At 34.3% G+C, this 26,883-nt stretch overlaps 32 non-coding genes across 32 annotated transcripts; all 32 read right to left on the minus strand.

The window, feature by feature from the left end:
- Positions 1-118: 118 nt before the first annotated feature.
- On the minus strand, positions 119-192 carry Trnan-guu (transfer RNA asparagine (anticodon GUU)). Its single transcript has one exon. It is a non-coding gene; the product is annotated as a tRNA-Asn (tRNA).
- Positions 193-658: 466 nt separating this feature from the next.
- Trnan-guu (transfer RNA asparagine (anticodon GUU)) lies at positions 659-732 on the minus strand. Its single transcript has one exon. It is a non-coding gene; the product is annotated as a tRNA-Asn (tRNA).
- Positions 733-1,198: 466 nt separating this feature from the next.
- Trnan-guu (transfer RNA asparagine (anticodon GUU)) lies at positions 1,199-1,272 on the minus strand. Its single transcript has one exon. It is a non-coding gene; the product is annotated as a tRNA-Asn (tRNA).
- Positions 1,273-1,738: 466 nt separating this feature from the next.
- On the minus strand, positions 1,739-1,812 carry Trnan-guu (transfer RNA asparagine (anticodon GUU)). The gene has a single exon. It is a non-coding gene; the product is annotated as a tRNA-Asn (tRNA).
- A 466-nt stretch (positions 1,813-2,278) lies between these two features.
- On the minus strand, positions 2,279-2,352 carry Trnan-guu (transfer RNA asparagine (anticodon GUU)). The gene has a single exon. It is a non-coding gene; the product is annotated as a tRNA-Asn (tRNA).
- A 466-nt stretch (positions 2,353-2,818) lies between these two features.
- Trnan-guu (transfer RNA asparagine (anticodon GUU)) lies at positions 2,819-2,892 on the minus strand. Its single transcript has one exon. It is a non-coding gene; the product is annotated as a tRNA-Asn (tRNA).
- A 464-nt stretch (positions 2,893-3,356) lies between these two features.
- Positions 3,357-3,430, minus strand: Trnan-guu (transfer RNA asparagine (anticodon GUU)). Its single transcript has one exon. It is a non-coding gene; the product is annotated as a tRNA-Asn (tRNA).
- A 466-nt stretch (positions 3,431-3,896) lies between these two features.
- On the minus strand, positions 3,897-3,970 carry Trnan-guu (transfer RNA asparagine (anticodon GUU)). The gene has a single exon. It is a non-coding gene; the product is annotated as a tRNA-Asn (tRNA).
- Positions 3,971-4,436: 466 nt separating this feature from the next.
- Positions 4,437-4,510, minus strand: Trnan-guu (transfer RNA asparagine (anticodon GUU)). The gene has a single exon. It is a non-coding gene; the product is annotated as a tRNA-Asn (tRNA).
- A 466-nt stretch (positions 4,511-4,976) lies between these two features.
- On the minus strand, positions 4,977-5,050 carry Trnan-guu (transfer RNA asparagine (anticodon GUU)). The gene has a single exon. It is a non-coding gene; the product is annotated as a tRNA-Asn (tRNA).
- Positions 5,051-5,516: 466 nt separating this feature from the next.
- Trnan-guu (transfer RNA asparagine (anticodon GUU)) lies at positions 5,517-5,590 on the minus strand. Its single transcript has one exon. It is a non-coding gene; the product is annotated as a tRNA-Asn (tRNA).
- Positions 5,591-6,056: 466 nt separating this feature from the next.
- On the minus strand, positions 6,057-6,130 carry Trnan-guu (transfer RNA asparagine (anticodon GUU)). Its single transcript has one exon. It is a non-coding gene; the product is annotated as a tRNA-Asn (tRNA).
- A 466-nt stretch (positions 6,131-6,596) lies between these two features.
- On the minus strand, positions 6,597-6,670 carry Trnan-guu (transfer RNA asparagine (anticodon GUU)). The gene has a single exon. It is a non-coding gene; the product is annotated as a tRNA-Asn (tRNA).
- Positions 6,671-7,136: 466 nt separating this feature from the next.
- Trnan-guu (transfer RNA asparagine (anticodon GUU)) lies at positions 7,137-7,210 on the minus strand. Its single transcript has one exon. It is a non-coding gene; the product is annotated as a tRNA-Asn (tRNA).
- A 466-nt stretch (positions 7,211-7,676) lies between these two features.
- Positions 7,677-7,750, minus strand: Trnan-guu (transfer RNA asparagine (anticodon GUU)). Its single transcript has one exon. It is a non-coding gene; the product is annotated as a tRNA-Asn (tRNA).
- Positions 7,751-8,216: 466 nt separating this feature from the next.
- On the minus strand, positions 8,217-8,290 carry Trnan-guu (transfer RNA asparagine (anticodon GUU)). The gene has a single exon. It is a non-coding gene; the product is annotated as a tRNA-Asn (tRNA).
- Positions 8,291-8,756: 466 nt separating this feature from the next.
- Trnan-guu (transfer RNA asparagine (anticodon GUU)) lies at positions 8,757-8,830 on the minus strand. Its single transcript has one exon. It is a non-coding gene; the product is annotated as a tRNA-Asn (tRNA).
- Positions 8,831-9,296: 466 nt separating this feature from the next.
- On the minus strand, positions 9,297-9,370 carry Trnan-guu (transfer RNA asparagine (anticodon GUU)). Its single transcript has one exon. It is a non-coding gene; the product is annotated as a tRNA-Asn (tRNA).
- Positions 9,371-9,836: 466 nt separating this feature from the next.
- On the minus strand, positions 9,837-9,910 carry Trnan-guu (transfer RNA asparagine (anticodon GUU)). Its single transcript has one exon. It is a non-coding gene; the product is annotated as a tRNA-Asn (tRNA).
- A 466-nt stretch (positions 9,911-10,376) lies between these two features.
- On the minus strand, positions 10,377-10,450 carry Trnan-guu (transfer RNA asparagine (anticodon GUU)). Its single transcript has one exon. It is a non-coding gene; the product is annotated as a tRNA-Asn (tRNA).
- Positions 10,451-10,916: 466 nt separating this feature from the next.
- Positions 10,917-10,990, minus strand: Trnan-guu (transfer RNA asparagine (anticodon GUU)). Its single transcript has one exon. It is a non-coding gene; the product is annotated as a tRNA-Asn (tRNA).
- Positions 10,991-11,456: 466 nt separating this feature from the next.
- Positions 11,457-11,530, minus strand: Trnan-guu (transfer RNA asparagine (anticodon GUU)). Its single transcript has one exon. It is a non-coding gene; the product is annotated as a tRNA-Asn (tRNA).
- A 466-nt stretch (positions 11,531-11,996) lies between these two features.
- Trnan-guu (transfer RNA asparagine (anticodon GUU)) lies at positions 11,997-12,070 on the minus strand. Its single transcript has one exon. It is a non-coding gene; the product is annotated as a tRNA-Asn (tRNA).
- Positions 12,071-12,536: 466 nt separating this feature from the next.
- On the minus strand, positions 12,537-12,610 carry Trnan-guu (transfer RNA asparagine (anticodon GUU)). The gene has a single exon. It is a non-coding gene; the product is annotated as a tRNA-Asn (tRNA).
- Positions 12,611-13,076: 466 nt separating this feature from the next.
- Trnan-guu (transfer RNA asparagine (anticodon GUU)) lies at positions 13,077-13,150 on the minus strand. Its single transcript has one exon. It is a non-coding gene; the product is annotated as a tRNA-Asn (tRNA).
- Positions 13,151-13,616: 466 nt separating this feature from the next.
- Trnan-guu (transfer RNA asparagine (anticodon GUU)) lies at positions 13,617-13,690 on the minus strand. The gene has a single exon. It is a non-coding gene; the product is annotated as a tRNA-Asn (tRNA).
- Positions 13,691-14,156: 466 nt separating this feature from the next.
- On the minus strand, positions 14,157-14,230 carry Trnan-guu (transfer RNA asparagine (anticodon GUU)). Its single transcript has one exon. It is a non-coding gene; the product is annotated as a tRNA-Asn (tRNA).
- A 466-nt stretch (positions 14,231-14,696) lies between these two features.
- Trnan-guu (transfer RNA asparagine (anticodon GUU)) lies at positions 14,697-14,770 on the minus strand. Its single transcript has one exon. It is a non-coding gene; the product is annotated as a tRNA-Asn (tRNA).
- A 466-nt stretch (positions 14,771-15,236) lies between these two features.
- On the minus strand, positions 15,237-15,310 carry Trnan-guu (transfer RNA asparagine (anticodon GUU)). Its single transcript has one exon. It is a non-coding gene; the product is annotated as a tRNA-Asn (tRNA).
- A 466-nt stretch (positions 15,311-15,776) lies between these two features.
- Trnan-guu (transfer RNA asparagine (anticodon GUU)) lies at positions 15,777-15,850 on the minus strand. Its single transcript has one exon. It is a non-coding gene; the product is annotated as a tRNA-Asn (tRNA).
- A 466-nt stretch (positions 15,851-16,316) lies between these two features.
- Trnan-guu (transfer RNA asparagine (anticodon GUU)) lies at positions 16,317-16,390 on the minus strand. The gene has a single exon. It is a non-coding gene; the product is annotated as a tRNA-Asn (tRNA).
- A 466-nt stretch (positions 16,391-16,856) lies between these two features.
- Trnan-guu (transfer RNA asparagine (anticodon GUU)) lies at positions 16,857-16,930 on the minus strand. Its single transcript has one exon. It is a non-coding gene; the product is annotated as a tRNA-Asn (tRNA).
- Between the last annotated feature and the right edge of the window lie 9,953 nt (positions 16,931-26,883).

The following is a 26,883-nucleotide window of genomic DNA, read 5'->3' on the forward strand; positions in this document are numbered from 1 at the left end:
TCCTCCACTACAATTACTATATAATTACACTTTTATAAGTCTTTTGGATGATAACCTTAGGTCTATCAGTGACAAGATGAGAATAAAACTCTATTTTCTTCTTGCAAAAATTATGCCACGTCCCTGGGTGGGCTCGAACCACCAACCTTTCGGTTAACAGCCGAACGCGCTAACCAATTGCGCCACAGAGACTCGCATGTCAAGCTTTAGAATTTTTAGGTAGTGATGTTTTTACCTGGACATTTGTCATATGCATGTATACCGTATACAACATATTAAAGGATGAATTATATTGACCAATTGATTATAACGGTCTAATCGACACTATCTTACACATATATTGATGTAATTGTCACATGTAAAAGCGGCATTTCATCTTTAAAAATTCGACCGGGCGTTTATTAGCCTTTCATTATTCATCTAAAATCTAGCTGGGTTTCTTTTACCAGAAATCAATTACCAGAACATATCCCTAAAATTTTCGTTCAATAGATCGAAAATGTGCATAAACCCTTAACAGAACATATATCCATGACATAGTCCTCCACTACAATTACTATATAATTACACTTTTATAAGTCTTTTGGATGATAACCTTAGGTCTATCAGTGACAAGATGAGAATAAAACTCTATTTTCTTCTTGCAAAAATTATGCCACGTCCCTGGGTGGGCTCGAACCACCAACCTTTCGGTTAACAGCCGAACGCGCTAACCAATTGCGCCACAGAGACTCGCATGTCAAGCTTTAGAATTTTTAGGTAGTGATGTTTTTACCTGGACATTTGTCATATGCATGTATACCGTATACAACATATTAAAGGATGAATTATATTGACCAATTGATTATAACGGTCTAATCGACACTATCTTACACATATATTGATGTAATTGTCACATGTAAAAGCGGCATTTCATCTTTAAAAATTCGACCGGGCGTTTATTAGCCTTTCATTATTCATCTAAAATCTAGCTGGGTTTCTTTTACCAGAAATCAATTACCAGAACATATCCCTAAAATTTTCGTTCAATAGATCGAAAATGTGCATAAACCCTTAACAGAACATATATCCATGACATAGTCCTCCACTACAATTACTATATAATTACACTTTTATAAGTCTTTTGGATGATAACCTTAGGTCTATCAGTGACAAGATGAGAATAAAACTCTATTTTCTTCTTGCAAAAATTATGCCACGTCCCTGGGTGGGCTCGAACCACCAACCTTTCGGTTAACAGCCGAACGCGCTAACCAATTGCGCCACAGAGACTCGCATGTCAAGCTTTAGAATTTTTAGGTAGTGATGTTTTTACCTGGACATTTGTCATATGCATGTATACCGTATACAACATATTAAAGGATGAATTATATTGACCAATTGATTATAACGGTCTAATCGACACTATCTTACACATATATTGATGTAATTGTCACATGTAAAAGCGGCATTTCATCTTTAAAAATTCGACCGGGCGTTTATTAGCCTTTCATTATTCATCTAAAATCTAGCTGGGTTTCTTTTACCAGAAATCAATTACCAGAACATATCCCTAAAATTTTCGTTCAATAGATCGAAAATGTGCATAAACCCTTAACAGAACATATATCCATGACATAGTCCTCCACTACAATTACTATATAATTACACTTTTATAAGTCTTTTGGATGATAACCTTAGGTCTATCAGTGACAAGATGAGAATAAAACTCTATTTTCTTCTTGCAAAAATTATGCCACGTCCCTGGGTGGGCTCGAACCACCAACCTTTCGGTTAACAGCCGAACGCGCTAACCAATTGCGCCACAGAGACTCGCATGTCAAGCTTTAGAATTTTTAGGTAGTGATGTTTTTACCTGGACATTTGTCATATGCATGTATACCGTATACAACATATTAAAGGATGAATTATATTGACCAATTGATTATAACGGTCTAATCGACACTATCTTACACATATATTGATGTAATTGTCACATGTAAAAGCGGCATTTCATCTTTAAAAATTCGACCGGGCGTTTATTAGCCTTTCATTATTCATCTAAAATCTAGCTGGGTTTCTTTTACCAGAAATCAATTACCAGAACATATCCCTAAAATTTTCGTTCAATAGATCGAAAATGTGCATAAACCCTTAACAGAACATATATCCATGACATAGTCCTCCACTACAATTACTATATAATTACACTTTTATAAGTCTTTTGGATGATAACCTTAGGTCTATCAGTGACAAGATGAGAATAAAACTCTATTTTCTTCTTGCAAAAATTATGCCACGTCCCTGGGTGGGCTCGAACCACCAACCTTTCGGTTAACAGCCGAACGCGCTAACCAATTGCGCCACAGAGACTCGCATGTCAAGCTTTAGAATTTTTAGGTAGTGATGTTTTTACCTGGACATTTGTCATATGCATGTATACCGTATACAACATATTAAAGGATGAATTATATTGACCAATTGATTATAACGGTCTAATCGACACTATCTTACACATATATTGATGTAATTGTCACATGTAAAAGCGGCATTTCATCTTTAAAAATTCGACCGGGCGTTTATTAGCCTTTCATTATTCATCTAAAATCTAGCTGGGTTTCTTTTACCAGAAATCAATTACCAGAACATATCCCTAAAATTTTCGTTCAATAGATCGAAAATGTGCATAAACCCTTAACAGAACATATATCCATGACATAGTCCTCCACTACAATTACTATATAATTACACTTTTATAAGTCTTTTGGATGATAACCTTAGGTCTATCAGTGACAAGATGAGAATAAAACTCTATTTTCTTCTTGCAAAAATTATGCCACGTCCCTGGGTGGGCTCGAACCACCAACCTTTCGGTTAACAGCCGAACGCGCTAACCAATTGCGCCACAGAGACTCGCATGTCAAGCTTTAGAATTTTTAGGTAGTGATGTTTTTACCTGGACATTTGTCATATGCATGTATACCGTATACAACATATTAAAGGATGAATTATATTGACCAATTGATTATAACGGTCTAATCGACTATCTTACACATATATTGATGTAATTGTCACATGTAAAAGCGGCATTTCATCTTTAAAAATTCGACCGGGCGTTTATTAGCCTTTCATTATTCATCTAAAATCTAGCTGGGTTTCTTTTACCAGAAATCAATTACCAGAACATATCCCTAAAATTTTCGTTCAATAGATCGAAAATGTGCATAAACCCTTAACAGAACATATATCCATGACATAGTCCTCCACTACAATTACTATATAATTACACTTTTATAAGTCTTTTGGATGATAACCTTAGGTCTATCAGTGACAAGATGAGAATAAAACTCTATTTTCTTCTTGCAAAAATTATGCCACGTCCCTGGGTGGGCTCGAACCACCAACCTTTCGGTTAACAGCCGAACGCGCTAACCAATTGCGCCACAGAGACTCGCATGTCAAGCTTTAGAATTTTTAGGTAGTGATGTTTTTACCTGGACATTTGTCATATGCATGTATACCGTATACAACATATTAAAGGATGAATTATATTGACCAATTGATTATAACGGTCTAATCGACACTATCTTACACATATATTGATGTAATTGTCACATGTAAAAGCGGCATTTCATCTTTAAAAATTCGACCGGGCGTTTATTAGCCTTTCATTATTCATCTAAAATCTAGCTGGGTTTCTTTTACCAGAAATCAATTACCAGAACATATCCCTAAAATTTTCGTTCAATAGATCGAAAATGTGCATAAACCCTTAACAGAACATATATCCATGACATAGTCCTCCACTACAATTACTATATAATTACACTTTTATAAGTCTTTTGGATGATAACCTTAGGTCTATCAGTGACAAGATGAGAATAAAACTCTATTTTCTTCTTGCAAAAATTATGCCACGTCCCTGGGTGGGCTCGAACCACCAACCTTTCGGTTAACAGCCGAACGCGCTAACCAATTGCGCCACAGAGACTCGCATGTCAAGCTTTAGAATTTTTAGGTAGTGATGTTTTTACCTGGACATTTGTCATATGCATGTATACCGTATACAACATATTAAAGGATGAATTATATTGACCAATTGATTATAACGGTCTAATCGACACTATCTTACACATATATTGATGTAATTGTCACATGTAAAAGCGGCATTTCATCTTTAAAAATTCGACCGGGCGTTTATTAGCCTTTCATTATTCATCTAAAATCTAGCTGGGTTTCTTTTACCAGAAATCAATTACCAGAACATATCCCTAAAATTTTCGTTCAATAGATCGAAAATGTGCATAAACCCTTAACAGAACATATATCCATGACATAGTCCTCCACTACAATTACTATATAATTACACTTTTATAAGTCTTTTGGATGATAACCTTAGGTCTATCAGTGACAAGATGAGAATAAAACTCTATTTTCTTCTTGCAAAAATTATGCCACGTCCCTGGGTGGGCTCGAACCACCAACCTTTCGGTTAACAGCCGAACGCGCTAACCAATTGCGCCACAGAGACTCGCATGTCAAGCTTTAGAATTTTTAGGTAGTGATGTTTTTACCTGGACATTTGTCATATGCATGTATACCGTATACAACATATTAAAGGATGAATTATATTGACCAATTGATTATAACGGTCTAATCGACACTATCTTACACATATATTGATGTAATTGTCACATGTAAAAGCGGCATTTCATCTTTAAAAATTCGACCGGGCGTTTATTAGCCTTTCATTATTCATCTAAAATCTAGCTGGGTTTCTTTTACCAGAAATCAATTACCAGAACATATCCCTAAAATTTTCGTTCAATAGATCGAAAATGTGCATAAACCCTTAACAGAACATATATCCATGACATAGTCCTCCACTACAATTACTATATAATTACACTTTTATAAGTCTTTTGGATGATAACCTTAGGTCTATCAGTGACAAGATGAGAATAAAACTCTATTTTCTTCTTGCAAAAATTATGCCACGTCCCTGGGTGGGCTCGAACCACCAACCTTTCGGTTAACAGCCGAACGCGCTAACCAATTGCGCCACAGAGACTCGCATGTCAAGCTTTAGAATTTTTAGGTAGTGATGTTTTTACCTGGACATTTGTCATATGCATGTATACCGTATACAACATATTAAAGGATGAATTATATTGACCAATTGATTATAACGGTCTAATCGACACTATCTTACACATATATTGATGTAATTGTCACATGTAAAAGCGGCATTTCATCTTTAAAAATTCGACCGGGCGTTTATTAGCCTTTCATTATTCATCTAAAATCTAGCTGGGTTTCTTTTACCAGAAATCAATTACCAGAACATATCCCTAAAATTTTCGTTCAATAGATCGAAAATGTGCATAAACCCTTAACAGAACATATATCCATGACATAGTCCTCCACTACAATTACTATATAATTACACTTTTATAAGTCTTTTGGATGATAACCTTAGGTCTATCAGTGACAAGATGAGAATAAAACTCTATTTTCTTCTTGCAAAAATTATGCCACGTCCCTGGGTGGGCTCGAACCACCAACCTTTCGGTTAACAGCCGAACGCGCTAACCAATTGCGCCACAGAGACTCGCATGTCAAGCTTTAGAATTTTTAGGTAGTGATGTTTTTACCTGGACATTTGTCATATGCATGTATACCGTATACAACATATTAAAGGATGAATTATATTGACCAATTGATTATAACGGTCTAATCGACACTATCTTACACATATATTGATGTAATTGTCACATGTAAAAGCGGCATTTCATCTTTAAAAATTCGACCGGGCGTTTATTAGCCTTTCATTATTCATCTAAAATCTAGCTGGGTTTCTTTTACCAGAAATCAATTACCAGAACATATCCCTAAAATTTTCGTTCAATAGATCGAAAATGTGCATAAACCCTTAACAGAACATATATCCATGACATAGTCCTCCACTACAATTACTATATAATTACACTTTTATAAGTCTTTTGGATGATAACCTTAGGTCTATCAGTGACAAGATGAGAATAAAACTCTATTTTCTTCTTGCAAAAATTATGCCACGTCCCTGGGTGGGCTCGAACCACCAACCTTTCGGTTAACAGCCGAACGCGCTAACCAATTGCGCCACAGAGACTCGCATGTCAAGCTTTAGAATTTTTAGGTAGTGATGTTTTTACCTGGACATTTGTCATATGCATGTATACCGTATACAACATATTAAAGGATGAATTATATTGACCAATTGATTATAACGGTCTAATCGACACTATCTTACACATATATTGATGTAATTGTCACATGTAAAAGCGGCATTTCATCTTTAAAAATTCGACCGGGCGTTTATTAGCCTTTCATTATTCATCTAAAATCTAGCTGGGTTTCTTTTACCAGAAATCAATTACCAGAACATATCCCTAAAATTTTCGTTCAATAGATCGAAAATGTGCATAAACCCTTAACAGAACATATATCCATGACATAGTCCTCCACTACAATTACTATATAATTACACTTTTATAAGTCTTTTGGATGATAACCTTAGGTCTATCAGTGACAAGATGAGAATAAAACTCTATTTTCTTCTTGCAAAAATTATGCCACGTCCCTGGGTGGGCTCGAACCACCAACCTTTCGGTTAACAGCCGAACGCGCTAACCAATTGCGCCACAGAGACTCGCATGTCAAGCTTTAGAATTTTTAGGTAGTGATGTTTTTACCTGGACATTTGTCATATGCATGTATACCGTATACAACATATTAAAGGATGAATTATATTGACCAATTGATTATAACGGTCTAATCGACACTATCTTACACATATATTGATGTAATTGTCACATGTAAAAGCGGCATTTCATCTTTAAAAATTCGACCGGGCGTTTATTAGCCTTTCATTATTCATCTAAAATCTAGCTGGGTTTCTTTTACCAGAAATCAATTACCAGAACATATCCCTAAAATTTTCGTTCAATAGATCGAAAATGTGCATAAACCCTTAACAGAACATATATCCATGACATAGTCCTCCACTACAATTACTATATAATTACACTTTTATAAGTCTTTTGGATGATAACCTTAGGTCTATCAGTGACAAGATGAGAATAAAACTCTATTTTCTTCTTGCAAAAATTATGCCACGTCCCTGGGTGGGCTCGAACCACCAACCTTTCGGTTAACAGCCGAACGCGCTAACCAATTGCGCCACAGAGACTCGCATGTCAAGCTTTAGAATTTTTAGGTAGTGATGTTTTTACCTGGACATTTGTCATATGCATGTATACCGTATACAACATATTAAAGGATGAATTATATTGACCAATTGATTATAACGGTCTAATCGACACTATCTTACACATATATTGATGTAATTGTCACATGTAAAAGCGGCATTTCATCTTTAAAAATTCGACCGGGCGTTTATTAGCCTTTCATTATTCATCTAAAATCTAGCTGGGTTTCTTTTACCAGAAATCAATTACCAGAACATATCCCTAAAATTTTCGTTCAATAGATCGAAAATGTGCATAAACCCTTAACAGAACATATATCCATGACATAGTCCTCCACTACAATTACTATATAATTACACTTTTATAAGTCTTTTGGATGATAACCTTAGGTCTATCAGTGACAAGATGAGAATAAAACTCTATTTTCTTCTTGCAAAAATTATGCCACGTCCCTGGGTGGGCTCGAACCACCAACCTTTCGGTTAACAGCCGAACGCGCTAACCAATTGCGCCACAGAGACTCGCATGTCAAGCTTTAGAATTTTTAGGTAGTGATGTTTTTACCTGGACATTTGTCATATGCATGTATACCGTATACAACATATTAAAGGATGAATTATATTGACCAATTGATTATAACGGTCTAATCGACACTATCTTACACATATATTGATGTAATTGTCACATGTAAAAGCGGCATTTCATCTTTAAAAATTCGACCGGGCGTTTATTAGCCTTTCATTATTCATCTAAAATCTAGCTGGGTTTCTTTTACCAGAAATCAATTACCAGAACATATCCCTAAAATTTTCGTTCAATAGATCGAAAATGTGCATAAACCCTTAACAGAACATATATCCATGACATAGTCCTCCACTACAATTACTATATAATTACACTTTTATAAGTCTTTTGGATGATAACCTTAGGTCTATCAGTGACAAGATGAGAATAAAACTCTATTTTCTTCTTGCAAAAATTATGCCACGTCCCTGGGTGGGCTCGAACCACCAACCTTTCGGTTAACAGCCGAACGCGCTAACCAATTGCGCCACAGAGACTCGCATGTCAAGCTTTAGAATTTTTAGGTAGTGATGTTTTTACCTGGACATTTGTCATATGCATGTATACCGTATACAACATATTAAAGGATGAATTATATTGACCAATTGATTATAACGGTCTAATCGACACTATCTTACACATATATTGATGTAATTGTCACATGTAAAAGCGGCATTTCATCTTTAAAAATTCGACCGGGCGTTTATTAGCCTTTCATTATTCATCTAAAATCTAGCTGGGTTTCTTTTACCAGAAATCAATTACCAGAACATATCCCTAAAATTTTCGTTCAATAGATCGAAAATGTGCATAAACCCTTAACAGAACATATATCCATGACATAGTCCTCCACTACAATTACTATATAATTACACTTTTATAAGTCTTTTGGATGATAACCTTAGGTCTATCAGTGACAAGATGAGAATAAAACTCTATTTTCTTCTTGCAAAAATTATGCCACGTCCCTGGGTGGGCTCGAACCACCAACCTTTCGGTTAACAGCCGAACGCGCTAACCAATTGCGCCACAGAGACTCGCATGTCAAGCTTTAGAATTTTTAGGTAGTGATGTTTTTACCTGGACATTTGTCATATGCATGTATACCGTATACAACATATTAAAGGATGAATTATATTGACCAATTGATTATAACGGTCTAATCGACACTATCTTACACATATATTGATGTAATTGTCACATGTAAAAGCGGCATTTCATCTTTAAAAATTCGACCGGGCGTTTATTAGCCTTTCATTATTCATCTAAAATCTAGCTGGGTTTCTTTTACCAGAAATCAATTACCAGAACATATCCCTAAAATTTTCGTTCAATAGATCGAAAATGTGCATAAACCCTTAACAGAACATATATCCATGACATAGTCCTCCACTACAATTACTATATAATTACACTTTTATAAGTCTTTTGGATGATAACCTTAGGTCTATCAGTGACAAGATGAGAATAAAACTCTATTTTCTTCTTGCAAAAATTATGCCACGTCCCTGGGTGGGCTCGAACCACCAACCTTTCGGTTAACAGCCGAACGCGCTAACCAATTGCGCCACAGAGACTCGCATGTCAAGCTTTAGAATTTTTAGGTAGTGATGTTTTTACCTGGACATTTGTCATATGCATGTATACCGTATACAACATATTAAAGGATGAATTATATTGACCAATTGATTATAACGGTCTAATCGACACTATCTTACACATATATTGATGTAATTGTCACATGTAAAAGCGGCATTTCATCTTTAAAAATTCGACCGGGCGTTTATTAGCCTTTCATTATTCATCTAAAATCTAGCTGGGTTTCTTTTACCAGAAATCAATTACCAGAACATATCCCTAAAATTTTCGTTCAATAGATCGAAAATGTGCATAAACCCTTAACAGAACATATATCCATGACATAGTCCTCCACTACAATTACTATATAATTACACTTTTATAAGTCTTTTGGATGATAACCTTAGGTCTATCAGTGACAAGATGAGAATAAAACTCTATTTTCTTCTTGCAAAAATTATGCCACGTCCCTGGGTGGGCTCGAACCACCAACCTTTCGGTTAACAGCCGAACGCGCTAACCAATTGCGCCACAGAGACTCGCATGTCAAGCTTTAGAATTTTTAGGTAGTGATGTTTTTACCTGGACATTTGTCATATGCATGTATACCGTATACAACATATTAAAGGATGAATTATATTGACCAATTGATTATAACGGTCTAATCGACACTATCTTACACATATATTGATGTAATTGTCACATGTAAAAGCGGCATTTCATCTTTAAAAATTCGACCGGGCGTTTATTAGCCTTTCATTATTCATCTAAAATCTAGCTGGGTTTCTTTTACCAGAAATCAATTACCAGAACATATCCCTAAAATTTTCGTTCAATAGATCGAAAATGTGCATAAACCCTTAACAGAACATATATCCATGACATAGTCCTCCACTACAATTACTATATAATTACACTTTTATAAGTCTTTTGGATGATAACCTTAGGTCTATCAGTGACAAGATGAGAATAAAACTCTATTTTCTTCTTGCAAAAATTATGCCACGTCCCTGGGTGGGCTCGAACCACCAACCTTTCGGTTAACAGCCGAACGCGCTAACCAATTGCGCCACAGAGACTCGCATGTCAAGCTTTAGAATTTTTAGGTAGTGATGTTTTTACCTGGACATTTGTCATATGCATGTATACCGTATACAACATATTAAAGGATGAATTATATTGACCAATTGATTATAACGGTCTAATCGACACTATCTTACACATATATTGATGTAATTGTCACATGTAAAAGCGGCATTTCATCTTTAAAAATTCGACCGGGCGTTTATTAGCCTTTCATTATTCATCTAAAATCTAGCTGGGTTTCTTTTACCAGAAATCAATTACCAGAACATATCCCTAAAATTTTCGTTCAATAGATCGAAAATGTGCATAAACCCTTAACAGAACATATATCCATGACATAGTCCTCCACTACAATTACTATATAATTACACTTTTATAAGTCTTTTGGATGATAACCTTAGGTCTATCAGTGACAAGATGAGAATAAAACTCTATTTTCTTCTTGCAAAAATTATGCCACGTCCCTGGGTGGGCTCGAACCACCAACCTTTCGGTTAACAGCCGAACGCGCTAACCAATTGCGCCACAGAGACTCGCATGTCAAGCTTTAGAATTTTTAGGTAGTGATGTTTTTACCTGGACATTTGTCATATGCATGTATACCGTATACAACATATTAAAGGATGAATTATATTGACCAATTGATTATAACGGTCTAATCGACACTATCTTACACATATATTGATGTAATTGTCACATGTAAAAGCGGCATTTCATCTTTAAAAATTCGACCGGGCGTTTATTAGCCTTTCATTATTCATCTAAAATCTAGCTGGGTTTCTTTTACCAGAAATCAATTACCAGAACATATCCCTAAAATTTTCGTTCAATAGATCGAAAATGTGCATAAACCCTTAACAGAACATATATCCATGACATAGTCCTCCACTACAATTACTATATAATTACACTTTTATAAGTCTTTTGGATGATAACCTTAGGTCTATCAGTGACAAGATGAGAATAAAACTCTATTTTCTTCTTGCAAAAATTATGCCACGTCCCTGGGTGGGCTCGAACCACCAACCTTTCGGTTAACAGCCGAACGCGCTAACCAATTGCGCCACAGAGACTCGCATGTCAAGCTTTAGAATTTTTAGGTAGTGATGTTTTTACCTGGACATTTGTCATATGCATGTATACCGTATACAACATATTAAAGGATGAATTATATTGACCAATTGATTATAACGGTCTAATCGACACTATCTTACACATATATTGATGTAATTGTCACATGTAAAAGCGGCATTTCATCTTTAAAAATTCGACCGGGCGTTTATTAGCCTTTCATTATTCATCTAAAATCTAGCTGGGTTTCTTTTACCAGAAATCAATTACCAGAACATATCCCTAAAATTTTCGTTCAATAGATCGAAAATGTGCATAAACCCTTAACAGAACATATATCCATGACATAGTCCTCCACTACAATTACTATATAATTACACTTTTATAAGTCTTTTGGATGATAACCTTAGGTCTATCAGTGACAAGATGAGAATAAAACTCTATTTTCTTCTTGCAAAAATTATGCCACGTCCCTGGGTGGGCTCGAACCACCAACCTTTCGGTTAACAGCCGAACGCGCTAACCAATTGCGCCACAGAGACTCGCATGTCAAGCTTTAGAATTTTTAGGTAGTGATGTTTTTACCTGGACATTTGTCATATGCATGTATACCGTATACAACATATTAAAGGATGAATTATATTGACCAATTGATTATAACGGTCTAATCGACACTATCTTACACATATATTGATGTAATTGTCACATGTAAAAGCGGCATTTCATCTTTAAAAATTCGACCGGGCGTTTATTAGCCTTTCATTATTCATCTAAAATCTAGCTGGGTTTCTTTTACCAGAAATCAATTACCAGAACATATCCCTAAAATTTTCGTTCAATAGATCGAAAATGTGCATAAACCCTTAACAGAACATATATCCATGACATAGTCCTCCACTACAATTACTATATAATTACACTTTTATAAGTCTTTTGGATGATAACCTTAGGTCTATCAGTGACAAGATGAGAATAAAACTCTATTTTCTTCTTGCAAAAATTATGCCACGTCCCTGGGTGGGCTCGAACCACCAACCTTTCGGTTAACAGCCGAACGCGCTAACCAATTGCGCCACAGAGACTCGCATGTCAAGCTTTAGAATTTTTAGGTAGTGATGTTTTTACCTGGACATTTGTCATATGCATGTATACCGTATACAACATATTAAAGGATGAATTATATTGACCAATTGATTATAACGGTCTAATCGACACTATCTTACACATATATTGATGTAATTGTCACATGTAAAAGCGGCATTTCATCTTTAAAAATTCGACCGGGCGTTTATTAGCCTTTCATTATTCATCTAAAATCTAGCTGGGTTTCTTTTACCAGAAATCAATTACCAGAACATATCCCTAAAATTTTCGTTCAATAGATCGAAAATGTGCATAAACCCTTAACAGAACATATATCCATGACATAGTCCTCCACTACAATTACTATATAATTACACTTTTATAAGTCTTTTGGATGATAACCTTAGGTCTATCAGTGACAAGATGAGAATAAAACTCTATTTTCTTCTTGCAAAAATTATGCCACGTCCCTGGGTGGGCTCGAACCACCAACCTTTCGGTTAACAGCCGAACGCGCTAACCAATTGCGCCACAGAGACTCGCATGTCAAGCTTTAGAATTTTTAGGTAGTGATGTTTTTACCTGGACATTTGTCATATGCATGTATACCGTATACAACATATTAAAGGATGAATTATATTGACCAATTGATTATAACGGTCTAATCGACACTATCTTACACATATATTGATGTAATTGTCACATGTAAAAGCGGCATTTCATCTTTAAAAATTCGACCGGGCGTTTATTAGCCTTTCATTATTCATCTAAAATCTAGCTGGGTTTCTTTTACCAGAAATCAATTACCAGAACATATCCCTAAAATTTTCGTTCAATAGATCGAAAATGTGCATAAACCCTTAACAGAACATATATCCATGACATAGTCCTCCACTACAATTACTATATAATTACACTTTTATAAGTCTTTTGGATGATAACCTTAGGTCTATCAGTGACAAGATGAGAATAAAACTCTATTTTCTTCTTGCAAAAATTATGCCACGTCCCTGGGTGGGCTCGAACCACCAACCTTTCGGTTAACAGCCGAACGCGCTAACCAATTGCGCCACAGAGACTCGCATGTCAAGCTTTAGAATTTTTAGGTAGTGATGTTTTTACCTGGACATTTGTCATATGCATGTATACCGTATACAACATATTAAAGGATGAATTATATTGACCAATTGATTATAACGGTCTAATCGACACTATCTTACACATATATTGATGTAATTGTCACATGTAAAAGCGGCATTTCATCTTTAAAAATTCGACCGGGCGTTTATTAGCCTTTCATTATTCATCTAAAATCTAGCTGGGTTTCTTTTACCAGAAATCAATTACCAGAACATATCCCTAAAATTTTCGTTCAATAGATCGAAAATGTGCATAAACCCTTAACAGAACATATATCCATGACATAGTCCTCCACTACAATTACTATATAATTACACTTTTATAAGTCTTTTGGATGATAACCTTAGGTCTATCAGTGACAAGATGAGAATAAAACTCTATTTTCTTCTTGCAAAAATTATGCCACGTCCCTGGGTGGGCTCGAACCACCAACCTTTCGGTTAACAGCCGAACGCGCTAACCAATTGCGCCACAGAGACTCGCATGTCAAGCTTTAGAATTTTTAGGTAGTGATGTTTTTACCTGGACATTTGTCATATGCATGTATACCGTATACAACATATTAAAGGATGAATTATATTGACCAATTGATTATAACGGTCTAATCGACACTATCTTACACATATATTGATGTAATTGTCACATGTAAAAGCGGCATTTCATCTTTAAAAATTCGACCGGGCGTTTATTAGCCTTTCATTATTCATCTAAAATCTAGCTGGGTTTCTTTTACCAGAAATCAATTACCAGAACATATCCCTAAAATTTTCGTTCAATAGATCGAAAATGTGCATAAACCCTTAACAGAACATATATCCATGACATAGTCCTCCACTACAATTACTATATAATTACACTTTTATAAGTCTTTTGGATGATAACCTTAGGTCTATCAGTGACAAGATGAGAATAAAACTCTATTTTCTTCTTGCAAAAATTATGCCACGTCCCTGGGTGGGCTCGAACCACCAACCTTTCGGTTAACAGCCGAACGCGCTAACCAATTGCGCCACAGAGACTCGCATGTCAAGCTTTAGAATTTTTAGGTAGTGATGTTTTTACCTGGACATTTGTCATATGCATGTATACCGTATACAACATATTAAAGGATGAATTATATTGACCAATTGATTATAACGGTCTAATCGACACTATCTTACACATATATTGATGTAATTGTCACATGTAAAAGCGGCATTTCATCTTTAAAAATTCGACCGGGCGTTTATTAGCCTTTCATTATTCATCTAAAATCTAGCTGGGTTTCTTTTACCAGAAATCAATTACCAGAACATATCCCTAAAATTTTCGTTCAATAGATCGAAAATGTGCATAAACCCTTAACAGAACATATATCCATGACATAGTCCTCCACTACAATTACTATATAATTACACTTTTATAAGTCTTTTGGATGATAACCTTAGGTCTATCAGTGACAAGATGAGAATAAAACTCTATTTTCTTCTTGCAAAAATTATGCCACGTCCCTGGGTGGGCTCGAACCACCAACCTTTCGGTTAACAGCCGAACGCGCTAACCAATTGCGCCACAGAGACTCGCATGTCAAGCTTTAGAATTTTTAGGTAGTGATGTTTTTACCTGGACATTTGTCATATGCATGTATACCGTATACAACATATTAAAGGATGAATTATATTGACCAATTGATTATAACGGTCTAATCGACACTATCTTACACATATATTGATGTAATTGTCACATGTAAAAGCGGCATTTCATCTTTAAAAATTCGACCGGGCGTTTATTAGCCTTTCATTATTCATCTAAAATCTAGCTGGGTTTCTTTTACCAGAAATCAATTACCAGAACATATCCCTAAAATTTTCGTTCAATAGATCGAAAATGTGCATAAACCCTTAACAGAACATATATCCATGACATAGTCCTCCACTACAATTACTATATAATTACACTTTTATAAGTCTTTTGGATGATAACCTTAGGTCTATCAGTGACAAGATGAGAATAAAACTCTATTTTCTTCTTGCAAAAATTATGCCACGTCCCTGGGTGGGCTCGAACCACCAACCTTTCGGTTAACAGCCGAACGCGCTAACCAATTGCGCCACAGAGACTCGCATGTCAAGCTTTAGAATTTTTAGGTAGTGATGTTTTTACCTGGACATTTGTCATATGCATGTATACCGTATACAACATATTAAAGGATGAATTATATTGACCAATTGATTATAACGGTCTAATCGACACTATCTTACACATATATTGATGTAATTGTCACATGTAAAAGCGGCATTTCATCTTTAAAAATTCGACCGGGCGTTTATTAGCCTTTCATTATTCATCTAAAATCTAGCTGGGTTTCTTTTACCAGAAATCAATTACCAGAACATATCCCTAAAATTTTCGTTCAATAGATCGAAAATGTGCATAAACCCTTAACAGAACATATATCCATGACATAGTCCTCCACTACAATTACTATATAATTACACTTTTATAAGTCTTTTGGATGATAACCTTAGGTCTATCAGTGACAAGATGAGAATAAAACTCTATTTTCTTCTTGCAAAAATTATGCCACGTCCCTGGGTGGGCTCGAACCACCAACCTTTCGGTTAACAGCCGAACGCGCTAACCAATTGCGCCACAGAGACTCGCATGTCAAGCTTTAGAATTTTTAGGTAGTGATGTTTTTACCTGGACATTTGTCATATGCATGTATACCGTATACAACATATTAAAGGATGAATTATATTGACCAATTGATTATAACGGTCTAATCGACACTATCTTACACATATATTGATGTAATTGTCACATGTAAAAGCGGCATTTCATCTTTAAAAATTCGACCGGGCGTTTATTAGCCTTTCATTATTCATCTAAAATCTAGCTGGGTTTCTTTTACCAGAAATCAATTACCAGAACATATCCCTAAAATTTTCGTTCAATAGATCGAAAATGTGCATAAACCCTTAACAGAACATATATCCATGACATAGTCCTCCACTACAATTACTATATAATTACACTTTTATAAGTCTTTTGGATGATAACCTTAGGTCTATCAGTGACAAGATGAGAATAAAACTCTATTTTCTTCTTGCAAAAATTATGCCACGTCCCTGGGTGGGCTCGAACCACCAACCTTTCGGTTAACAGCCGAACGCGCTAACCAATTGCGCCACAGAGACTCGCATGTCAAGCTTTAGAATTTTTAGGTAGTGATGTTTTTACCTGGACATTTGTCATATGCATGTATACCGTATACAACATATTAAAGGATGAATTATATTGACCAATTGATTATAACGGTCTAATCGACACTATCTTACACATATATTGATGTAATTGTCACATGTAAAAGCGGCATTTCATCTTTAAAAATTCGACCGGGCGTTTATTAGCCTTTCATTATTCATCTAAAATCTAGCTGGGTTTCTTTTACCAGAAATCAATTACCAGAACATATCCCTAAAATTTTCGTTCAATAGATAGTCCCTGGATGGAGCCCCTTTTCCGTGATGCGGCTTGAAATTCTATTGAAATCTAGTTCTTTGCAAACAAGTAATTTGATAAGTCCACTATTGTTACAATTTTATTTGTGATTTTCTAAACTTTTAGACAGCAAAACTGTTTAATCCACTAATCAGTTCATTAAAATTGGAACATATGATTGAAAAAGTCATGGCGGAGAGGTTTTATGTTTACAAAATATTGAGTTCCTCATTTTGAGGTCCATTAAGGATAATGAATTACATATATTTTATTTTTCCGAAACAATTTTAATTGATCCTTTCGGATTGAATTTCTGAATAAATTTGTAAATGTTTGCTAATTTCTGAATGAAAAATATTTCAGTACGTAAAGGAAACTGTTGGCAGGACGGAATCTAGATCCAAAGAACAGTGTCACTTATGGATGGATGATCAAACTGTATACTCGGGAATCGTTTTCGATGTTTTGGATTACTTCAACAAACAAAATATAGATATTACTTCTAATACTATAAAAAAAGTCTAAATCTATTTCAACAAAGATCTTTGGTTCAAAAATAATTTGGAAAAGGAATAAAAAAATAAGGATCTTGATTTTGAAAATAAGAAAATAATGAATTCCTGAGACAATGTTTCAGATTTTATGGTGAATGTGATCGGAGATTACGAAAACGACTTTATTTTTTCAATCAATACTAACAAACTTTGTACTTACGTTTAGAATGAGCGGAACCTGCTTTTCTCTCTAAATACCATGTAGCATACAAACCAAGCGTATATAGGGATGATCTTCATAAGTCATCTGTGTGGATAGGATTCGACTATATAATACAACCTATAGACCTCTCACTTACAAAATCCCAATTAGATTAAGCAGATAAATTGTATTCTGTTCCTGTTCTTTTGTGCAGCCGTGCATTATTCCAATGTTACATACTGGCTTCTCATGAAATGATGGGATTGATATCGTAATGTAAATTTCCGAAGAAATCTATAGTAAATAAAAGAACGTATCTAAAAAGAGTTTAAATAATAAAAATCTAAACCACATAAAAAAAGGATTTTTCAATAAACCATTTTAAACAAACTTAATATCTGTTTTAAGTAAACCAAAAAGTTAACAAATAAGACATAATAAACATAAGATAATTCAATTTTTTTTGTTAAAAGAAATACACAAGAAAATAATTAAATATTTTATCAATAAATATGCATAACGAACTAGCCACAAACGTGTACACAAAACATGACATTTTAGAAGTGTTTACTTTTTTTATGATTTAAATCGAATCTATAAAACATATAGCAAAATATTTCACACAAATGTATATTATAGGACTTATAGAAAATTATCTTATTTGAATAGTTTTTTGTTCTTGTGTATGAGTCTTTTTTAAAAGTATTTCACAATATATTTCATACACAATTACATTCTATAACAATTTTTTTTTTCATCTTGCAATTCATGTCTTTTAAAAAAATCTGGATGAATTTGTCAATGCAAAACTTTTCATTTTCTTATTTTGATTTGTTATATTTCTTAAGGTCTTATATTAAAATATAAATTCTATTTTTCAACATCATTGATCCTTCTACAAATATGTTAATTTATTAATTAAAACTTACATATGTTTTTAATTTTGATTTTCCTGCAAGGAAACACATATCACTTTTATATCTGTCAATCAATATATGTTAAATATCAGGAGAGATATGTTTTAATTTCGATTTTTTTTATATATTTGTTGAAGGACATAAACAAATATCTTTCATGGGATAATTTGAAACAAACACAAAAAGTATCTCGCAAAGATATATTCTTTTTAAACAGAAAAATATCGTTGTTATTAAAGCAAAGTTTTGCAACAATTGAGTTTAACAATACTAGTACACTCAACATATAAATTGAACTTTTGGGGTTCATTTTTACTTCTTAACTGTGATAAAATTAACGGTACCAATTTTCTTGCACCAGATGCGCATTTCGACAATACATGTCTCTTCAGTGATGCTCGTGGCCAAAATATTTGAAATCCAAAGCTTATATAAAAGGTGAAGAGCTATAATCCAACAGGTCTTAAAAGTATAGCCAAATCCGTGAAAGGAATCAGAGCTTTGCATGAGGGAGATACATTCCTTAATTTATAATAATTTCTATCATTTTGTAACAGCAAATTTTAATAACAAAAAATCCGTATTTTCATACCAGTTCCGAAGTACTGGCTACTGGGCTAGTGATACCCTCGGGGACTAATAGTCCACCAGCAGAGGCATCGACCCAGTGGTAGTAATAAAATTAACGGTACCAATTTTCTTGCACCAGATGCGCATTTCGACAATACATGTCTCTTCAGTGATGCTCGTGGCCAAAATATTTGAAATCCAAAGCTTATATAAAAGTAGGAACCACAACACATATTTAAAACGTAAGATAAGAAAAAAAAACAATGTTTCCTATATGAAATAACCAGCAAACATCTCTGCAGACAATTATCATTGTATAACTGTCGATTGATTGTCCTATTTGTTTCCTTGGTACTAACGCTTTCCAAAAGCAAGGGATATATTGAATTAAGTTTCATGATGCATTTCACAAGTGACACATAACATTTTTGTCTTATAGTGACAGGACTATAATTTATTTTACTTTGTTATAATTCCAGGGTCCAAACATCCACTTCCTCGAAGATATGTGTGAGTGTTTTGATAATGACACAATCTAACTCATACATATATGGACAGTCAATTCTAAGTATATGTTATAAATAATGAAATTGTACCATGACTTTAATAGCCTAATATGCAACTCCTTTAAAATTGGATAAGGCCCTTCTGTAATGGTTTATTTGATTAAAATGCTTATGGTCCAGTCAGTTGGATTTCCAAACCGATTCAAAAGAAAATAGTAAACAGAGTTCTGATTTGGTTTTTTTTTCCAACAAAGACATTGCTACAAAAAAATTAGACTAAGAAGAATGCAACATCCGTTATATTATATGTTTATATCTTCGGAGATGATTTAGCTTTCTGTAATAAATCCAGCGTCATTTATTAGCCTTTTGTAGACGATGCGTTGTACGTATGCATTTACCATAGGCATAGTTATTACCATAAACATGGTATCTTTAGTAAGTTTTTTACATTTGAAAATGCCTGTACCAAGTCGGGAATATGACAATTCTTGTCCAATCGCTTTTTATATGTTTTTGTCGTTTGGTTTTGCCATGTGATTATGGACTTTCCGATTAGATTTTCCTCTGAGTTCAGTATTTTTGTGATTTTACTTTTTGATTTGCATTAGGTCATTAAAGTATCACATGCTAAGTAGTCAGCAGATTTGCGGTGACATATCATTGCTACAATCCTTTTTCTACTTAAATGTACTATTGAATCATTCCAAACAGTGAGATTTATCATCCAAGGCATCGATAACATAAGCCATATGTATGCACGGCTTTCAGTGAATTTTGGGTTTTTAGTTATCTTCGTCTGGCATTCCAACCGATTCTTGCTCCACTGAAGGGTCTTATGTAGACTACACACATGTCTGGTGTGATGAATTAACATACTAGTCGTTATAAAAGTGTATATTCACCTTTAAAATTTAATATATTTTTTTTAAATTATAGAAAAAAAGCAATAAGGGGAAAACATAAAGCATGCAATTAATCATATCGATAAATATTACTTCCATGTGTAAATCCTACTTTTCATTGCTGAATTCGTTTTTGTACGAGATACCCGTTGATGACAAGGTTTATTCCGGATTGTCCCACTTTTTAAAATTTTAGAGTTCTGATTGTCCCATATCATTTTATGAAGTAAAATTTTCTTAAATTAACAAGGTAACTGTTGTTTGTTTTGCTAAATAAACAGGAATTAATTATTGCATATTTAATATCAATTTTATAAAAATATAAACAAAAACGTTTTTTTAAATCATTCGATTAATCCATTTTTGATTAAAAAATATTTTCTTTCTGACTTATGAAATATATCAACAATGTTACGTTATTTTTAAAACAAATGTCAATACCGTAATTTTAATTTCATTTCTCTATAAAAGTTGTAAATAAATTTAGAAATAATGCATGCAATTAAAAGAACCAGATATAAGATAAAATGACAAAAATACTGAACTCCGAGGAAAATTCAAAACGGAAAGTCCCTAATCATACGGCAAATCAAATGATCAACTCATTTATATTGTACACTTAACACAAACTTATTGATGGAGAAAAGTTTTCACTAGTCTTTGCAATTTTACAAGGGAAGTCAGGGAATTTATTACAATATTATCTGCACCATTGAAGACTGCTAACACCCAACGTCATGCAATGGTGCACTACGTGCATTCCATGTGATGAGGGTTTACATGTTGTTTACTAGGTCTCTGTATCATGCAGAAAAATATATACCGTCCAGTTTTTTTTCATAAACTTGTTAAAATATAGGCTTACAAATTGTCGACGAAACCTGTTTAAATTTACATGACAAACCCATTAAAATTTTATATGTGTTTCCGTTTGATTTTAAATCTACCAATGTTATGCATTTTTAATAAAACCGTATCGCATATAGGATAACAATGAATTAAGTCATCTAAATTAAAGCGTTTATTTATCGAATATTTGTTAGCTTGTATCAAAACAAGTTTCTAGAGAAAGAGACGATATATTTTTGTATTTGATTTCAAAAAAATTTGCTATATAAATGAGAATCTATTGTAGTTTAGCATGTACAAATCTTACAACAGATAACCAAGATAAATGACACAGTTATATCTTTATATTTTTTCGCAGATAGATAACTCCTCATTGGTCGGTGGAATCATTTTTAATTATTACTTTGACAGACTCAAATAAGAAAATGGTTCCATTTATTGCCAAAAGTAAGTTATTGTTTTTAGATAAAATATTCGATTTAAAATTTCAAAAGTAGCGAGGAAATAAATTAACTAATTCTTCATCCATGTGGAAACGTTCAAAAAGAGAGAAAGAATTTAATATATATTAATAATAAAAGGTGGGATCGAGAAGATTTTCAAATTTCATATATTTGCAAACATTTGTGTAATTATTATTTCAATATTTCTAAAATCTAAAACCTTAATATTAATTAATAAAATTGAGAATGTAAATGGGGAATGTGTCCAAGAGACAACAACCCGTCCATAAAAAAAAAACAACAGCAGAACGTCACCGACAGGTCTTCAATGTAGCGAGAAATTCTTAAGCGACATTGTTTTTAGTTTGCAATGTAAATATTACAACAACAACAAAAAACAATTGCTTGGATTATGACTGTAATTATTTATGCTGCTATTTGGTCTTCCTGACGTAAATATTTAAGTATTAAATTGACTCTTGTATATCTGTAGCCAAAGAAAAGGGTGAAAGGCCACATTTGTGATCCCTTAAATTCAAAAATCAAAACGTATTATAATTCTACCAAGTAAAATTCTTCAGATGGTTATTAGTCTTAGTTTGTAAGACATACGCGATATATATATTTTATATAAATTGGTAATAGGGCATTTTACATTTAGTGCATACATTTAACAGAAAACAAAATATGAAAAATGGCCTCATTTTGAGACATTGTCATTGATATTTAGATATAAGCAACTGAGTTACTCGAAAAAAATATTTGGCTACAAAATGTATTTAACAAAAAAAGGTTAATGCATGTAAATATCTTTTGGGGTGAAACTGTTCTATCCTATATTTCAACTATTCGTGAAATAGCTATTCTAGCTCCCTAATACGTAAAATAAAACATGTTTATGACACCATAGCGATATAATATGTGACTTTTCTGTACCAACTTGAAAGTGTCAATATGATATCAATCTGTTCCTTTATCGTACGCATTAACATAGTTTTGTTAGGCTTGAATAAGTTAACTATTTCTGTAATTTCAGAGGCTTAAATAATGGCTCTTATCATACCTCTTCATTTAACCAGCAAATATAAACAGATGTTTCGGTGTGAGCCAAGGCTCCGTGTTGAAGGCCGTACCTTGACCTATAATGATTTTCGTTTATAAATTGTTATTTGGATGGAGAGTTGTCTCATTGGCACTTATACCACATCTTCCTATGTCTATAGATCGTTACTTATACGCATACTTTTTATTTTTGCAAAAATAACTTATGGTCATTTGGAATCAGTACATGTTTTAAATAACTTATTGATAAGTAAAAATAACAACATAAGTGAACATAACAATTTATAAATTAATTACGTGTTATATTATTTTATTTGTTTTTATGAATATTACTTTTACTGTTTAGTCTGTTTTCATTGATATCCAATTGTTGTGACCTGTACTTATACATCGTGTGCTGGTGGTTGTACCACAGGATTGTGCATGCGTCTAGTGTGGTAGAGCCATAGGCTTTTTATCACCGCTGGCTAGCCTGCTTGCAGGTGAAAAAGAAAGCCGAGTGAGTAAGTCTTTCTGCCAGTACATAGCCTCTGCACTATTCAAGACTTCTGCAATGCCTCCACGCGACGGCACACGGTAACTAGGGTCTAGTACCCTAGGCATAATTGTAGAGGATCTCGGAGTAGCAAGGACCCCAGAGATGCAGTGTGTAGGCCCACCGGCGTGTGGACATGCCCTAGCACTCATCAACCTTGCCCCAGATATGGGTAAATAGTTGGCCAGATGAGGGTCGTTAACCTTGGTTGGTAACTCATCTATGAGAGTAAACTCTATCTAAACCGGGTAGATCACAACTCGATAGCCATGGTAGGCAACTGATCTATAGGACGGGAACCTAGATGAAAAACCCCTGGTCCTCCTAGGTGGGGGTTAAGCATGAGGCTAATAACCTCATCTTGTAAAAAGACTATTATTACAGAAATCAACACAAGAAATCAAATTACAGATGGAAACCTTGAGGCGACGAGTTACTTAAATACAAGTAACAATATGAATGCTCAAGGAAAAAGCCTGCAAAGGGAGGCCTTAAGCAGGAATCGTAACCTCATGGATCCAAAGAAAACCATAAAGGTTGGTACCTGGAATGTAAGAACAATGTACCAGGTATCAAAAACGGCGCAAGTCATTAAAGAGATGGACAGATACAACATAGCCATCATGGGAATAAGTGAGTGTAGATGGACAGGATCTGGGAAAACTGTCTCAAGCAACCACACCATCATCTTCTCTGGAAGAGCTGATGACCAACATAAAGAAGGAGTTGGGCTGATCATGAACAAAGAAAGTGCTAAAAGCTTAATAGAATGGGAGCCAATAAATGAAAGACTCATAAAAGCTCGCTTCAATTCCACCTATGCAAAGACCACAATAATCCAATGTTACTCACCCACAAATGATGCAGAAGATGAAGTGAAAGATGCTTATTATGAAGCTTTACAAACACAGATAGTCAAAACACCTCAACATGATGTCCTTCTGATAATTGGTGATCAGAATGCCAAGGTTGGTAATGATAACAGCCAACATGAACGATCAATGGGCAGAGAAGGGCTTGGAATCATGAATGAAAATGGAGAAAGACTAGCTGACTTTTGCTCAACAAATGGGCTTGTTATTGGAGGTACCTTGTTCAAACACAAAGGCATACACAAAATAACATGGAACTCGCCAAACAACCGTGACAAAAATCAGATAGACCATGTTATAATAAACGGCAAATGGAGAAGATCACTTCTTGATACAAGATCATATAGGGGAGCTGATGTATATAGTGACCATCATCTAATAATAGCAAAAGTACGACTCAAATTGAAGAAGGCAGAAAGTATGAAAAGAACATGTAGAAAGATCATAGATACAAAACAACTTTATGATGCAGAAGTTAAAAAGAAATTTTGCATAGAACTTAAGAACAGGTTTAAAGCATTAGAAGATCTTAGTCAGATGGAAGAAATTGATCTAGAAAATAAGTGGGAAAACATCAAACAAGTCTACCAAGAGACCGCTGAAAAAACAATTGGATTTCGTAGAAAGAACGATAAACAATGGCTAACACAAGACACCTGGACAATAATTGATGAGAGACGAAAGATTAAAGAAAAAGTCCTTAACACCAAGTCACTTAGACTAAAAGAACAGATGCAGAAAGAATATAACCAAAAGGATAAAGAGGTGAAAAGATCAACAAGAAAGGATAAAAGAAAATTCATCGAGACACGTGCCGAAGAAGCAGAAAAGGCAGCAAAAAAAGGTGATTTAAATACAGTATATAAAATAACCAAGGAACTTAGTGGAAAAGCCAGTCAAGTACCACCTGTTAAAAACAAAAATGGTAAATTGTTAACAACACATGATGAAAAGACCAAACGATGGGTAGAACATTTCAAAAATGTCCTGAACAGGCCAGAACCAACAGTACCTTTTGAAGGCATGCAACAACAATGTGAACTTGATATAAATATCAACTCCCCATCTAAGGAAGAAATAAAAATAGCAATTAAATCCATGAAGACTGGAAAAGCTGCAGGCATAGATGGGATTCAAGCTGAACTTTTAAAGGCCGACATAGCAACTGCAACAGATGTTTTGTACAGTCTATTCAATACTATCTGGGAGAAAAACATCATCCCAAAAGACTGGGCAAAAGGTCTTATAGTGAAGCTTCCCAAAAAAGGTGATCTAGGAAATTGTGACAATTGGAGGGGCATCACCCTACTATCAATTCCTAGTAAGGTTTTCTGTCGCATACTCCTCAATAGGATAGATAAAGAACTAGATAGAATCCTAAGACAAGAACAAGCAGGTTTTAGAAAAGGCAAAGGATGCATAGATCAAATCTTTGCACTGAAAAACATTGTAGAACAGTCAATAGAATGGAAAACACCACTCTTTATCAACTTTATTGACTTCAAGAAGGCCTTCGACAGCGTCCATAGAGATACACTCTGGAAAATTTTAAGATCATACGGAGTACCAGACAAGATAGTGACCCTCATTAAATGCTTATACACAAAATTTGAATGTTCTGTCTTATTAGACAACAAAGAGACAGAATGGTTTGCAGTGGACTCCGGGGTAAGACAAGGATGCATCATCTCTCCTATCCTATTCCTAGTTGCAATCGATTGGGTAATGAGAAAAACCACAAATGACGAGAAAAGAGGAATAACATGGTCTATGTTTACAACACTGGAAGACCTAGATTTTGCAGATGATATTGCCTTATTATCATCTCGGCATGATCATATGCAAGAAAAGACCAACAGACTCAGCCATTTCGCAAGCCAAACCGGACTCCAACTCAACACACAGAAAACAGAGGAAATGAGATTAAACACCTCATCTCAAAGAAAACTAGAGGTTGATGGAAATGAAATTCAAAAAGTTGATAAATTTATTTATTTGGGCACAATCATCAGCACTAAAGATTCTACACAAAAGGACATCAAAAACAGATTGGCAAAAGCAAGAACATCATTTCAAAAACTAAGGAACATCTGGAGATCAAAGCAATACAGCCGAAAAACAAAAATCAAATTATACAATAGCAACGTAAAACCTGTTCTTTTGTATGGAAGTGAATGTTGGAGAGTTACGAAAGCAGATATGAGGGCACTTTCTTCATTTCACCACAGCTGCCTCCGACAAATCTGCAGAATATTTTGGCCTAATACCATCTCGAACACCAACCTACTAAAAAT

Source organism: Mytilus galloprovincialis, chromosome 1 (assembly GCF_965363235.1).
Source record: "Mytilus galloprovincialis chromosome 1, xbMytGall1.hap1.1, whole genome shotgun sequence".
Taxonomy (NCBI): domain Eukaryota; kingdom Metazoa; phylum Mollusca; class Bivalvia; order Mytilida; family Mytilidae; genus Mytilus; species Mytilus galloprovincialis.